General features: G+C 38.0%; 1 long non-coding RNA gene across 1 annotated transcript; it reads right to left on the reverse strand.

Annotated features, from left to right (window-relative positions):
* Positions 1-3,802: 3,802 nt before the first annotated feature.
* On the reverse strand, positions 3,803-5,877 carry LOC116246462 (uncharacterized). Its single transcript, XR_004170685.2, has 3 exons — positions 5,665-5,877; positions 5,464-5,533; positions 3,803-3,991 (listed from the first exon to the last, which is right to left on the reverse strand). It is a non-coding gene; the product is annotated as an uncharacterized LOC116246462 (long non-coding RNA).
* Between the last annotated feature and the right edge of the window lie 10,713 nt (positions 5,878-16,590).

The following is a 16,590-nucleotide window of genomic DNA, read 5'->3' on the forward strand; positions in this document are numbered from 1 at the left end:
AGAAGCTGTATATTATTACATGAACCCAAAGAATCCTCGATCGGGTAGCTCTCCTCTTCCTGGTGAACATGTTCTGACGGCATTCTAGGTTGTAATCTTCCTGTATATTATGGGGTTCCTCTCTCCTGGGACTGATCTTCCCCCAACAGGTGGTGCCGCCGGGATGTAGCATTGTCATCTCAGCCTTGGATTTCATACTTTATAGGAATGAATATTCAACAATATTTATGGCCTATCAGCCTGTATCAATCGCTGTGCATCTCCTTAGTTATACATTACATTTTTTTCTTTGCACCTTTTATGAAGTTTTCGAAGAAGTGAATAAAATCTTGGAATACGAAAATAAGAGAAAAATTTCTAAGAATTTATGAATTAGCTAATAATGAATATGATATGAAAAACTAACTATAAAAAATATTTTTTTAAATATTTGAATGCGAGAATACAGTTTGCAAACTGTTAAAACAAATTAAAAAATGCGTAAGAGCATAATTCAGGTATTATCTGAATCACAAGGGTTAAACTAAGGTTTAGAAGAAAGCCTGGAACTTTATCCTGGAAATTGTGTTTGCTGTTACCAATAAATTGCCCCTAATCGTGTGCTCAAATATTCACCAACAACAAGTTCAAGTTATAACCAAACGGGAAACATGTTATAATTATGCTTCTAATAGGGAAGGGCTAAACCCAGTCCCTAAACCGCTGAAAAACCTTAAAACCCCTCAGCTCAGCTCTTAGTGCCATCAAAAGAGTAGTGCCTATGGGAATCGGACAAGAGATGTACTTGACACATGCCTCTGGTTCAACTTGCGACACTAAACCCCTTTTGGTGAGAGAGGACATTGAAGGCTTCGGAAATCCGCAGCGAAATTAATCTTAGCACAAGCTGTACTTAAAAAGAAAGAGATGCTGCTCAAATTCATAATGTCGCACATCCAAGCAATGAAGGTTTCATGTCAAGATCCAAGGGATCCTTACTATGTTATGGTTGGGAACGGCTGTATAAAGTAGGACGAATGGAGAGGATGCTGATAACTCTTCACGTGTGGCAAGCTTCAATGTTGGTAATAATCAAATTTTAGAAAGAAGCAGTGGCGAAGCTGACTTTCGGTTAGCCATGGTCATGCTAGTAAGCGAACTGATAATAGAGTATTTCAGTGCGCCAATGTGTTGATATTCATTATTCTTATAAAAGATATTCACTATTCCTATAAAAAATTGGTTGCGAGCGTTTACGTTGATTTTAGAGAAGAGGGAATGTCAAAAAGGTGTATTTTACTTATTGCCTTTGCTTGTTAATATTGTTATGCCCCGTCTATCTTCAAGTTTGCATGTGTCTAATCTGTGACTTCTTTTGCATCAAGATGTCATAATACATGTTGCATTTTTTGTTCTTTACCTGCCACTATGAACGAAGACGATGCACATGGATTTTTCCCGCTCTAATGGGGGTCTAAAGAACGTTTCAGAAAAAACGCTTTTTCTTCCCAATGGAAGTTTCCAAAGCAGTATCTTAGCCAATGAGAGATGAACGAGAGTACGTTCCGGCAGTGGATTGACCATCCTTCCCTTGCATAAAACCATCTACATTCGATCTGGATCGGGTGTCCGATCGAACCGTCACGAAAAAGTCAGACATAAAAAAAAAAAAAATCTACTATCTGATTAAGAAATTAGATCAAATTTGGACCAAGAAATGACACCCAATTACATCGGATATACATATAAATATATGATTGGATTCCGATTCAGATTAGATTTAGTTTAAAAAATATATATATCATATATCAAATGCTCTTTTGAAAATCAGCCAGATTCGGTTCAAAATTCGGATTTAGATTTAGATATGAATATAAAAGTCATATTCAAATCATGCAATTGGATTTTGAATTTGGACATGACTTTCTTTGTTCACATTCAAATCCGGAAGCAGATACGATTAAAGAGGTACAAACATCTGATTCGAATTCGATCCATTAACATCCTTCATCCGCATGAAAGGGCATGTAAAGAACTGTAAAATATTGTGAACCGATGAATGATTACATATTTTACTTATTCAATTTGGGTTGAACTCAAAAAAAATAAAGCGAATAGAAAGAAGAAGGGAAAATTGATTAATAGATTATCAAAATGAAACATTAAAGCTGTCCAACATTAAGAGAGCGCGTTCGGTCGTCATAGAAAAAATCACCAGTTTTAAATTCAGGAATAAATTGCTGAAATAAGGTGGACGAGGATTCTTTTTGTTCCAAATTCACCTCATCTTCGAAATCCTAGAAGAGCTTTTATAGATAATTTTTTTGTTTGTTATCCCTCTATAATAAAGTTGGAAAAAGTATAATGACCGCTTCAATACAACTCTCTTGACCCAACCAGAAAAGTGCTGGGGCGATTTCAAATTTTTTGTAAAGGAGTATGGCTTCCCCAAAAATTTCTGATACGTGTTGGCCCGCCATGAATTTTTTTCTCAAAGAAACTTTTCTTAGAAAATTTGTCATGATTTTTGTAAATTAAGGATTTTTTGTTTTGCAGGACATTTGTTATAACAGTGTTTTATTGAAAATTTTTGATGGATTCTGAGCGGCCATATTACTTACGCTTTTTTTTTTTTTTTTTTTTTGGAAAAAGTCCAAAAAGTTTTGCGCCGGCCATGAAATACTTTATGAACGTCAGGCTATATATATTATGATTATGGCGCATAGCATGCGACGAATTGAAAGTTACCAAAATGGCCCTCTTGGCTAAATGGAGGGCCTTTCCCTCATGAAGGTAAAGGACAAATAAATATTTCTGTAAAATGACAAAAAGGCCCTTCAATTTGTACCGTGAGTAACACATGGGGTTCGACTTTTCTTTTTTCTCTTCTCGTCCTCTTTTCTCCTCTCAAATCTTGGAAAGTTTTCTCTAGTGATCACCAGCAACACGCGGCAAAGAGGACTGATCCAGCAGCCTCCAATGTGCCGAAGCTTGAGAGGAGACAACCCGATTTAAAACCAGTGCCTTTTTTTTTTTTTTTCGTTTTTGAGAAAAAAAAATGTGTTTTTAAAGGCATGTTTTCTTATTATAAGGTATTGCACTAGCTGATTCACAATAATCCTTTTGTCTTTTTTGTTTCAAAAAAACAAAAGTTTCATCTGCAGAGGGTTGTACAGTTTTCCAACATCACCCTCCGAAGGCCAACTAGATTAGGTGGATATAATAGTGGTCTTGGCCTATCATGGACGATGGGTAGACTGTTGAATCTAGGCCTACTCTATCCAAAATACATTTGGTAAGCCTATATATGTCGATTATCATACATTACAGATTATCTTATGGATGAACCCAATTTAAAGTGATCTAATAAGTCTGGGTTTGTATCATTCATTTAGTGTGGATCATATTTAGAAACCAAATAGGGTCCATATCCAGTTTATGATGGGCAAAACTGTCTTTTGAATCCTCATAAGTTTATAAGTAGGGTTGTGTTCCTCAAAGCTCAAAGGGTTAGGAAAAATTCCATTGTGTGATTTCCACTATTCCCATCCTAGAGGATTTTGCGTCACACCTTTAAAGCCACCGTAAGATCCATTGGGCCTTCATCTAATAGTGCAATGGACATCGGTATGTTTTCCCTAATTAATTCTAACAATACACACAAGGTGGCGTAGGGCTATTGGCTTCCACATGCGCCACCACCGCTTTCCATTCAGGCGTGCATCTCTTTTTGGTCCTGCCCAAAAGCATCAGCCCACTAGAGCATACCACTCTTTTGTTCTTTGTTAAAAAAAAATAAAAAATAAAAAGGAGAGCAGAAGACTTCTATACAATTCTTTTTGCACTTTATGAGATGATATCATTGTCAAGAAATTATGTGTGTATAAAGTATGTAAATGGGTAGAGACAAATAGGCAATCTAGGTCCACATCTCCCCCACTTACATTTTTCAAATCATTGATAATCTGTCATGGTCTCCCCAACATTCTCAACCCAATCTTCCATCTTAGGCCTCAAGCACCCAATCAGAAAACAGCAAATAGTTAGCTCCAAGTCCCCACTTTTGATGCATTTGCAATATGGGTATATATATATATATATATATATATATATATATATATATATATATATATATATATATATATATTAAATTGAGTACCAACTAAAACAACAATAAAACCCCCTTTATGAAATGCGGACGAGGAAGAAGCGTAGCATGAAAGATTTTCATATTTGGAGATGTCTAGATGAGGCTAGCCATATAGGTCTAACAAAAGAAAATGAAATGCTAGGATAGTTAGCTGCTAGTTTGTTGGATATTCTGAAAGACCCAAAGATAATAAGTTTTATAATCACGTTAACGAGTCTTTTTTTCGAAGTAGAAAAATGCTTATTTCTTTAAAGATATAGAGTTTGAGGAAAGTGGTAAGGTTAGAGACCTTGTATTTGAAGAATAACATGTTTTTATTAATACAATTGCTATTGATGAAGACCATGTTCAGTTGCCTGACACAAATCAAATAGCAGATGTAAAACAAGGCATCATTCATGATTTCCCTGCTAAGGGATTGCATGTTTTCCTGAAGTTCAAACTCAACAACATCAAGAAATTCAGGAACAAGTGCCATTAAGAAGATATATTAGAAAGAGAAAAAAAAGAAATTTCTGATGATTACATTATATATCTTGAAGAACATACAAGCATTGATGGAACGAAAGATGACCTATTAACTTTCCTGAAGTCATCAATAGTCTTAACTTTGAAAAGTAGATAGATATTATGGAAAAAGAGTTGAAATATATGAAAGACAATAATGTTTGAGATCTCATCTTATTATCTACTAGTGTCAAACTTATTAGTTGCAAAAGGAGATTTAAAACCAAACAAGATTCGAATGGTAATCTAGAAAGATGTAACTTTTGTCCTGTTGCTAAAAGCTTAACTTAAAAGAAAGGAATTAATTACATGGAGAATTTCTCTCCAGTTTCTTTGATGGACTCTTTCATAAACATAATGGAACTAGTAACTTTTTTGATTTGGAGCTTCATGAAATGGATGTAACCGCTAAGTTTCTCAATAAAGTCATTGATGGAATAATGTATATGGTACAATAGAAACCTTTGTATAGGTGATGCAAAAACATGGTTTGCAAATTAAAGAAATCCATGTATAGTCTTAAGTATACTTCCCATCAATGGTATCATAAATTTTATTATGTTACTATTTTATTTGGTTTAAGGGCACGTTTGATTCCTTGGAAATGCACTGTCGCTGAAGCTAAAAAATTCTAATTTAAAAAAAAAAAATCCTCCCCATCAACCTAGGGATAAAAAAAGTATCCATTAACCCAGTTTTCAGAAATTTTATTCCAGAAATTTTTTTCCACCGTGGGGGTGGAAAAAATTTTCCGGGGACGAAAAAATGCCCGTTAGGGCATTGTCCGTCTCGTGCGAGTGGAAGAAAGAGGTGGAAAGAGGGGACACCTGAAAACTTGGTCACTTGTGATGGCTGTGAGGCTGCTTGTCACCCGCGATAGCTGCGAGACGATGTATTCTGCAGAGAGAGAAGGAGAGAGAAAGGCATTAAAGGGAACCAGCTACATTAGAGGGAGAGGGCAGCTCTTTCAGACTGGGTTTCAAAAGAAGAAGAAGACAAAATATCAAAAAAGAAAACATTGAATCCACCTGCAAATGGTTTGGGTTTTCTCCATGCAATGCCAGCAGCTTCGCCAAGCTCCGGTCGGTGGTTGCCACTTGCATGTCACCAGTCTGGTTTTCTTGTACCGGTGAAGAAGAGAGAACAGCAGAGAGGAGAGAATAGAGAAAGGCGGAAAAGGAAAGCTCGAACCTTCCTTATGCTGGTAAAATGAAAAACTTCAAAATGTGACACATCCTTTATAAAAATTATCTATACGCCCAATAATATTACGAAAATTTCAAAACAAATTTAATTTCCAGTTCCAACTTTTGGCCATTAAACGTTGAAAACTACATTTTATATGTATGATTAAAAAATTAAGTAAAAACATGAAATTAAAAGAAAGAAACAAAGAAGAAAGGGGATTGTATTTAGGATTCCTGACCCAATCAGCGCATAAGTGAAATCAGTGATATCAAGTTTGCTATTTATTTTCATAAGGATACCTTTGCCTGAATTGTCTTTCAAATATCGTAGAATTCTGTAAACTGCTTTGATGTGCACCATTTTAGGCTTAAGCATGAATTGACTGATAACACTGACTGCATAGAAGATATCAGGACGAGTGATGGTTTAGTAGACAAGCTTTACTACTAGATGCTGAAACCTATCAACTTCTTCAATCAACTCTCCATCGTCTTGTCTTAGTTTACAATTATCCTCAAGAGGAGTGTCCACACTTTTGGATCCTAATATCAATGTCATTGTAGCAGATCCAAAGTATATTTTCTTTGACATAAAAACACACTCTTATATGAGTGTGCTACCTCAATACCCAAAAACTACCTCAACTTTCATAGATCCTTGATCTCAAACTTGGCATGAAGCGTTGTTTTTACCATGTGAATCAATTGTGTATCATCTCATGTCATTGTGATGATGTCAACATTGACCAATAATAACACAGTGCCGTTGCTAGTACAAAATATGAACAAAGTGTAGTCAGTTGTGCTGCATTTAAATCCCATTTCAATAAAGACACTATTTACTTCGAAACCATGGCCGATGAGATTGTTTTAAGCAATATATTGATTTTTTAAGTTTGCACACCTTTCCAGTGTCATGAATGTAACCTAGAGTAGGATTCATGTAGATTTCCTCTTCTAATTGGCCATGAAGGAATGCATTGTTTATATTCAGTTGTTGTACACACCAATTTTTATTTATAGTCATAGATTGTTCTCCTGCGTTTAGAGTCTGTACAGTTCTTTGCTTTGCAATGTACTTTCTTTGCTTACGTTGAGTCTTAGTGTAAGCTGTAGTGTTCACCTGTGTCGGAATACCCTCCCAAAATGGTCTCCAAGTGTAATATTGAGATTCCTTATTTTGGATGGTCGGCATGGGAATTCTGTAAGCGGCTTCGGCCATCCTATGTAAGTAAAGTTAAAAGTTTGCTTACTTCCCTCGTGATGTACTTATCTTGTTGAAAGTGAATATATTGCGAGTTTTCTTTCTACATTCTTGTGTACTATGTGTCTTTTGTTTTGAAAGAAACGTTCAAGTGATCTGCGCCCACTTGAACAAGGCGAAGGCTTGCGGCTTACTGGCGAGAGTTTGCCGCGCCGCGCGGTTCGAAGGAGTCGGCCCGTGACATAGATAGTAAAATCCACATATAACTCATTTTGCCAATCGGAGCAAAGGTCTCAATGAAGTTGATTCTTTCTCTGTGTGTATATCCTTTTGCAACGAGCCTTGCCTTGTATCATTCAACTGATCCATCACTGCTAAATTTGATTTTATATCCAACAACATCCAACTAGTCTTTTCAGGGGAAAACGACATCATGGTTCAAGTTTTATTTTTCTCTAATGCTTTCAACTCATCATTCATAGCTTCTTGCCACTTACAATCTTTGCATGCTTCCTCAAATGAGGATGGTTCGCTGTGAGCATATGCACTTGCCATACACACTTTATAGCATTTTCTAAGCCCACTAAAATCAAATCGATCTTCTATAGAGTGAATAATAGGCTCTAAATGCAAACAATAGAAATAATAATCTCTTAGTTTAGATGGCGGTCTAGACACTCAAGTACATCACCTAAGTTCACTATCACTCTAGATCTGATGAGCTGGTTATTCAATACTCATATTCTCCATCACAAGTGTTGCTTCTGTAGTCTCAATATTTATAGCAGTAGCGCCCTCGACAGACGGAGGCTCTTTGTTTGAAGAAAAATTTGGCATTGGAAGGATAGTGTTCATATATGTGTTCTTTTCATTCATTTCTTTTACATTCTCAAGAATATGCTTATGAAGATAAGGTTCTTTCTCATAGAATTTGACATTCTGAGAAATAAAAAGACATTTAGTAATTGGATTGAAGCATTTAAGCCCTTTTTTAAAAGTATCGTGTCCCACAAAAATACATTTGATGGCTTGCGGTCCAAGTTTATTGTGCACGTTTTATTGTATTTGAACATAGCACTTGTAGCCAAACACCTTAACATAATTTATGGAGACTTTTCTTTTTTGTAGAATTTCCATTGGAACCTGGTTTTCTACCCTAGAACTTGGCAACCAGTTAATGAGATAACATGCTACAGACACTGCATCAGCCCAAAAAATTTGCGGAACATTCGTGAGAAATATAATAAATCGAGCTACATTAAGTAGATGTCTATTCTTGCATTCCGCAACTCCATTTTGTTGGGGAGTCCCAACACAAGAATTTTGTGGCAAAATACTATTTTTATTAAAAAAAAGTTTTCCACACATCATTTATATACCATCCAATATTGTTAGATCTAACATGTTTAATTTTCAATCCAAACCGAGTAACTATCATATTGTAAAAATTTTTGAAAACTTTAGCTACCTCATGCTTATGCTTTAAGAAATATAGCCAAGTCATACACAATTTGTCATCAATAAAAGTAACATAGCACTTAAATCCAAACACAGACTCAACTGGGGCTGGGCCCCAAACATGAGAATGTACTAAATCATACAATTCTCTACTTCTAGACTGGGAATGTTTAAACGGCAAATGAGTAACTTGAGCATGTTCACATGTATCACAAGATAAATCGCTATAAGATAACTCAAGAATCATAAATTTCAAGGTCCTATATGGCACATGTCCAAGACGAGAATGCCAGAAATTAAAATTCATGCTTCATACAGAGTGGCTAAGAAAAGCTTTCACAAGATGCTTGATAATGTAGCGGCCATCATGCTCAACTCCTCTACCAATCGTTCTGTTCGTGTTCTAAAAGTCACATCCTTAGGAGAGAAGATAACTAAGCAATCATGAGACTTTGTAATTTTAGCAATAGAGACAAGAATAGGAGCAATAGGAATAAGTAGGACATCAAAAACATTTTTGTGATAAAAAAACTTTACCTTGCTTGTTCCTGTTACTACCATTTTGTATCCATCAGCAGTATAAACGCATGGATCATGATTAAGAACATTTAAATTTATATCTTGACTAGTCATGTGATCAGAGGCCCCAGAGTCTATTATCCATTCAACATCCATTACACGTGGAAGATAAGAAGATAAGAAGATGAGAAGTTACATGTGTTGCATTGCAATGGATCAGACACAAGACTTGTAGATGTCAGATTGATGGTGCCAAGTCTAGGCTTGGACATTTGCTCAATGAATAGGGCGAGCTCCTCCTTAGCCACAAAATTTGTTGTATCAACTTTAGACGCCTTATCAACATTGGAAACCTGTTCTTTGTAAGCCTCCTTGATGCGTGAAGGTCTGCCTATAAGATCCTAGCATCAGTTTTTAGTATGGCCTGATTTTTGGCAATTGGAACACCTCGATCAGCACAAACCTGATTCTGGTTTCCTCCCATTGAGATGATGGCTTCTTGAAATTAGCGTGTAGAGCCATTTGTTCATGCTGATGTTCTTTAAGATTGATGGTGCCAAGTCTAGGCTTGGACATTTGCTCAATGAATAGGGCGAGCTCCTCCTTAGCCACAAAATTTGTTGTATCAACTTTAGACGCCTTATCAACATTGGAAACCTGTTCTTTGTAAGCCTCCTTGATGCGTGAAGGTCTGCCTATAAGATCCTAGCATCAGTTTTTAGTATGGCCTGATTTTTGGCAATTGGAACACCTCGATCAGCACAAACCTGATTCTGGTTTCCTCCCATTGAGATGATGGCTTCTTGAAATTAGCGTGTAGAGCCATTTGTTCATGCTGATGTTCTTTAAGTTTTGACGCATGATTCTGTGTTTCCTCCCATTGAATCAAGGAACAAACGGTGTGACGGAAGGCAGAGGTGATGTCATTGGAATTTGATTTCTAAATTGTTCATAATCAGGCCCTAAACCAGCAAGAACCTTAAATACTTTATCTTCTTCAGCGGGCACTTGGGAGGTATCATCAGTAGGTTGGTGATATTGCTGCAGTTTGTCGAACATCCCACGCAACGTCCCAACATACATGTTGGACGACTTATCTACACGATTAAAATTATGAATTTTCTGTTGTAGTTCATATACTCTAGCTAGGTTGTATTGATTTTCATACACTTCTTCACCCCATCCCAAATTTCTTTTGCTGTGTTCCAATACATAAGACCCCCTAGAGATCTCAGGCATCATGGAATTTAACAACCAGTAACAGTGTCATTTTCTGATTCCCATCTCTCAAACGAAGGAGCTGGGGGGTCTGGTTGTCTGTATTTTCCAGTAATATACCCCCAATCTTGACTTCCCACCTAAAAACAACTTCGCAAATTTAGACCAGCTTAGATCATCCGTACCTGTAAAAGGCTTGGTAGTGATCCGCAATATGTGATTCTGATCAGAGTTGTGACTTTGATCTGAGCCTTCATGCCTTGCTATGTGTATGCATGCTGCCAATCTCTGGCATCGATACATTCTCTGATTCAGCTATGAGTAATGCAGAACATTGAACAACTTTCACCCGAGTTGACCACGCTCTGATACCATATCACGAAGAATGGATGCACAGCAAAAAATGCAAAGATACTCACTCATGCAATAACAAAAGCAAGAAAGATTGGTTCAGCATTGGAGCCTACATCCATGGTGAGAAGACCTCACACTGCATTTTCATTATTTACCACACATACATTGGGACACACAAAACTTCTTTCTTAATGATCGACTCTCAACCAACATTCCTTTCAATCGCTTCTCGAGGAAAAGAATGGCACCAAAAAAACTGTTCAACTTCACAAGAAAAAGAATGGCAGCAAAAAAACTGCTCAACTTCACGCAGAGTTACCAAAACACATGCACAAGCAATAATTGAAAGAAAGAATGGTGATAAGGTAAGAGCGAACAGGCAGAATGATGACACCAACCACTCTGGACTCCAGTAGAGGAGCATTCTGCATATTAGTCTGTTAATGTTTTTGCAAATGTTTTGATGTCTGACTTAAGTCATTGATAAAGACAAGCTCTGGATTCTTTTGTTCCTTTGCATCTATGAAAACTGTAACAAAGCAAAATGCAAATATATAATTATTTTATAGTTATTCTAGTACGACAAGTTCATAGTGAAGCATATGCTAGTTAATATGCAATCTCTGTATGTGCACACTTGAACTGAAGGGACTAAGTTGTTCTAGATACCTTCCTAATCATTGTGAATATTTTAGCCAGATTCATTATCTTTCCAGGGGAAGAACCTGATTCAAGTGTTAGCTAACAACAGTATATTGCTCCCATGCCTGATTTACATAGACTGAAGTATGGAATCTAAGCCGTCTTCTTTTTATGGAACCCTAGATTATTAAATGTTCTCTTTACTCCTGAAATCTCCTCCATTCCTGCTGAGTTACAGCTGAAATAGACCGACAGCATGCTGCCCCTTTGGAGGCAGTAGCAATCTGAATATAACTCTGTCCCTCTGCAATGGTACGCGGTAGGCCAACTATCCAGAAGGATACCTGTAGCTAGCTAGCCATATACAAGTGTTCCTCAGTTGGTCTTGATCGTTCCTGAGGGAAAGCATGAATGAACTAGTCTTCACAGATCTTCCGAATTCCCTCGCCTTTCTCATCCAACAAGCAGTGTTCTTCCCCATGTAATCTACTGTTCCTAATCAGCCATAGTCGCCAGACCACCTGATGAAAATACGTGTCTCAGCATTTGGCCATCCATCCCCTTTTAGAATTGCAGCTAAACCACCACTTCCACTCTCTAACAAATGCTGGTCAACTGTTTTCGTTCATGGAAGTTCGAGTCAAATATTCAATCCACCATACAACCACACAACAGGAATGCTCTTAAGAGTTTGCAAGCCTCCTAAATGGAGATCATGACTAATTAAAAAGTTAACTGCAATTGTTACTTTTTGTATCCTCACTAATTTTAGTGCAAATTGGGCAAGAGATCCGATGATGGGAGACACACCGATGTCTGATCGAGGGTAGTGTTCCCTCCCTTATAAGCAACTAGGATGCCACAACTAAAGAAAACAAGGAAGAGAGAATGGGAAACACAGAGCTTAACGTGGTTTGGAGAATGATTCTCCTACGTCCACAATGATCCTCTCTCCCTCTTACTCTAGGAGAGGTTTCATTATTTATAGAGGAAGAATTACATTATGTCAATCTTGGAAAGATGTCTTTCCTTTTGTTTACAGTTTCTTATTCATCCATTGGGATTTACTTCCCTTTGTTGGCTTGATAGTTTCTTCTTCCATGCTGCTGTAATCATGGGATTTTATCAGTGGATGCTGATTTTCTTTTTCCTCAATTTTCTTGCCTTTGTCTTCAGCTCGTTTTTCTTACCTTTGTGGTGCGTTTCCAGAATCAGCGCTGATTGGGATCTCATTGGATCTGCTATGCTAACATCCCCCCCTCAAACTCAATGGTCTGGAACGAACATTGAGTTTGAAACGTCCTTGAGCAAATGCTTCTGTGGATAGAGCTTTGGTGAGAGGATCCGCCAATTGATGAGAGGCAAGAATGTGTCTCACAGAAAGTTGCCTTCGAGCGACAAGATCTCTGACAAAGTGGACATCGAGTTCAATATGTTTACTTTTCTCGTGAAGAACCGGATTCGCCGTCATATAGGTGGTACTAATGTTATCGCACCAAAGGATTGGTGGTTCAGAAAGAGAGATACCCATATAGTGTAATAAATATTTAAGCCAAAGGATCTCTGCAGCAGTGTTGGCGACTGCCCGGTACTCAGCTTCAGTGGAGGATCGAGCAACAGTGGGTTGTTTGTTCGAACTCCAAGAGATCAAATTCTGGCCAAGGAAGATAGCATAGGCCCCAATGGACTTGCGATCGTCTGGACAGCCAGCCTAATCTACATCAGAGTAGGCATGCAGGTGAGTGGATGAGTTGTGTTTGAGGAGAAGGCCATGATGAATGGTGGCTTTGGCATAGCGTAATATCCGTTTCACTGCATTCCAGTGGTCAGTCGTAGGAGTGTGCATGAACTAACAAAACTTATTGACTGCATAGGATAGATAGGGCCTAAATGGTGAGGTATTGAAGAGCCCCAACTGTCTGGCGATATAGTGTGGCATCTGAGAAGGGTGTTCCAACCTTTGTCAGTGAGGATTTTGCTGGTAGAGGCATAGAGATAGGCTTGGCACCAGTCATATGTGTCCGAGTCAAAATGTCAATGATATATTTTTGTTATGACAGGAGCAACCCTTCAGTTGTTGGAATAGCCTGAATACCCAATAAATAATGTAACTGGCTGAGATCTTTGGGAGAGATGAATTAATTCAGTAACCTGTACAGTAGAGTTACCTGTGATTAGAATATCATCAACATAAACCATGATAAAGATCCTAACTTGATCAGTAATCAAGGTGAACAATGAAGTGTCAGCCTGAGACATTTTAAAGCCCATTTGAGATAGTGTCAGACTGAGACGATGGTACTAGGCTCTTGGAGCTTGTTTAAGTCCATAAATTGCTTTATGAAGTTTGCACACATAACCTGGGTGATGTCGATCCTCAAATTTTAGAAGCTGAGCCATATATATATCTTCAATCAGATCTTCATGAAGGAACACATTATTAACATCGAGCTGTTTTATAGGCCATCTGAGAGAAGTAGCGAGAGATAAAACAATGCACACGGTAGCTGGCTTTACAACAGGGCTGAATGTTTCATAGTAGTCGATGCCTTCAATTTGATCATAGCCTTGGCGACCAACCGAGTCTTGTAACATTCCAAAGTTCCATCAGCTTTACATTTAATCTTGAAGATCCATTTACACCCTATAATGGTATATGTCCGGTCTGGTGGAACAAGAGTCCATGTTCCATTTTGATGAAGAGCTTGCATTTCGTCGGCCATAGCCTCCTGCCAATGGACTGACTTGAGTGCTTGGATATAAGTCCTTGGTTCCTGGTTGGAGCAATATTGAGTGACATGAGCAGTGGGAAGAGGGTAGGCTGTTGGAAATGAGAGTTTGGGTTTTTTCGTACCATCTTGTGAGCGAGTGATCATACTATGGGTTCGAAGAGATGGCATTTGAGGATCTGTAGTTGGAGGTTCGGCAGGCATAAGTGTTGTGAATTGGGTGACATTTGGTTCACATGTAGAACTGGTTAGACTGGATAGTGGCTGACCCGAGGGATTGTTGGGTAAGGGAGGTATCACAGGTAAACGAATAGGTATTGGTGTGGTGGTAGGATGGGTAACATCAAGTGGTTTTGGCTGATCAAGGAATGGAAAATTTGACTCATTGAACACAACATGTCGGCTGACAATGATTTTGGAACTTTGTAGGTTGTAACATAAGTATCCCTTGTGGACATTAGAATACCCAAGAAAGATGTGTTTGGAGGATTTTGGCTGAAGCTTGTGGTCGCGATAAGATTGTAGGTTTGGGTAGACAGTGCAGCCAAACACTCGCAGAAAGGTATAATCTGGAGTTCGTTTGTGTAAAGTTTCAAAGGGAGACTTGCCTTTGAGTCCAGTTGTAGGAACACAGTTCAATAAGTATGCTGTTGTGCTAAAAGCATATGTCCAAAATTCTGCTGGAACACCTTCATGTTTAAGAAGAGAGAGACCTGTTTCTACAATGGTGCGATGTTTTCTTTCAGCAGTGCCATTCCGCTCATGTGTATGCAGACATTAAATTTTTCTTTCAATACCATGATCTTGAAAGAATTGGTTAAGCGTTGCATACTCACCACCATCGTCAAATTGGAAAATTTTAATTTTTGTGTCATATATATGTCAACTTTCACCTTGAATGCTTTGAACGCTTTTTCAACATCAGACTTATATGTTAGAAAGTAAATCTATGTAAACTTAGAGTATTCATCTATAAAGGAGACATAGTATCGATATCTATCTTTGCTAAACATGGGCGCTGGACCCCAGACATCCGAGTGAACAACTTCTAAAGGTTTAGTGGCCTTATGATCAGATTGAGTAAAAGGAAGAGCATGTGATTTCCCAGATTGGCAAGCATCACAAAAATAATTGTTTTTGACATCATAATCAAAAGGAAGTTGAAATCATCTCAAGATAAAATTAACAGTATTCAAGGCAGGATGTCCTAGTCTAGCATGCCATCTACTAACTGTCGTCCGTTCTCCATATAATACCACCTTCTCAATTTGACACTAATTGATTTCTGGTTGTGGAAGTTGAAGACGATAAAGGTCGTTGTTACACTTTCCTTGAAGTATCACCACCCCTGTACACTGGTCCTTCACCACACAATGATCGGTAGAAAATTCAAACAAAACTTGATTATCCTTGCAGCATTTATTTACAGATAACAGATTATGAACCATTTTAGGAGCATGAAGAATATCACGCAAGGCAACAGTAGATTTAAGAAGACGAAAGAAAGCTGACCCAATGTTTTTAATGTACACAGCTGTTCCATCTCCAACCTTGACAGTGTCATTTCCTTCATAAGGTTCATGAATAGTCATCGACCCAAGAGAATTGGTGATGTGATGGGTTGCTCCTGTGTCAGGGATCCAGTTTGCATCATCTAGCATATGTGGATCTGAGTGATATACCTAAGCATTTGAGGATGGTGACGAGTTCGTGTTGGTAATAGCTGTTTCGTTGTGATCATTCTTTGCTATTTTAAAGCAAGTCTTGGCACTGTGACCCATTTTATCATAAAATTGACAAATAATACGACTTTTTCCACCAAAATCAGACCTGCCATGTCCTGCATCAGATCTGCCATGGCCTCGACCACGACCCCTTTGAATCATTGGGGGCTGACTTCGGTTGAAATTTTCCCTAGTTGTTGAATATGGTTGGGCATAATGGGCAGCAGGAGTAAACGTTTCATGCTCAAATTCATGATCTTTAAGTTGTGTCTCTTGAGTGAGTAGTAAGCCATGCAAGTCATTAAGAGATATCGGATCTACTCGAGTGGTCAAAGAAAAAGCCGAGTATTCTAGGGGAAGTCCTCTCAAAATGTGCATAATTAAGTCCTCCTCTTCTACTGGTTTTGATGCAACAACAAGTTGGTGAGCCAACATCTTGGCTTTATAAAAATAATCATCCATAGTTAAATTTCCTTTTCGAAGGCCTTGTAGTTGTTCCTTGAGTTGCATGATTCTTGAGCGGGAATGAGCAGCATAGGACTCTTTTAAGAGCATTCCATACCTCATATGACGTCTTGAGCCCAACTACTTGGGCAAGAACAGTTTCAGACAATGAGGAAATAATACAACTTAAGAGAAGTTCATCTTGCCTCATCCAAGTCACATATTCAAGATTAATAGATTGAGATCTCCCATCACTACTAGTGATATATTGGTTTGGACATGGTTTAGAACCATCGATGAACCCAAGCAAATCATATGAATATAGAGAGGTAGAAATTGCTATTCCCACAGTAAAAAATTATCCACAGTCAACTTGATGTTCAAATATTGCTGTAAAGTGGTTGGTGCAGGCAGTAAAGGTAAAGTAGTACCCTCCAATGACGTCTGAGTTACAGCTCCGTTTGATGCCATAATG

This window comes from Nymphaea colorata, chromosome 1, assembly GCF_008831285.2.
Source record: "Nymphaea colorata isolate Beijing-Zhang1983 chromosome 1, ASM883128v2, whole genome shotgun sequence".
Lineage (NCBI taxonomy): Eukaryota > Viridiplantae > Streptophyta > Magnoliopsida > Nymphaeales > Nymphaeaceae > Nymphaea > Nymphaea colorata.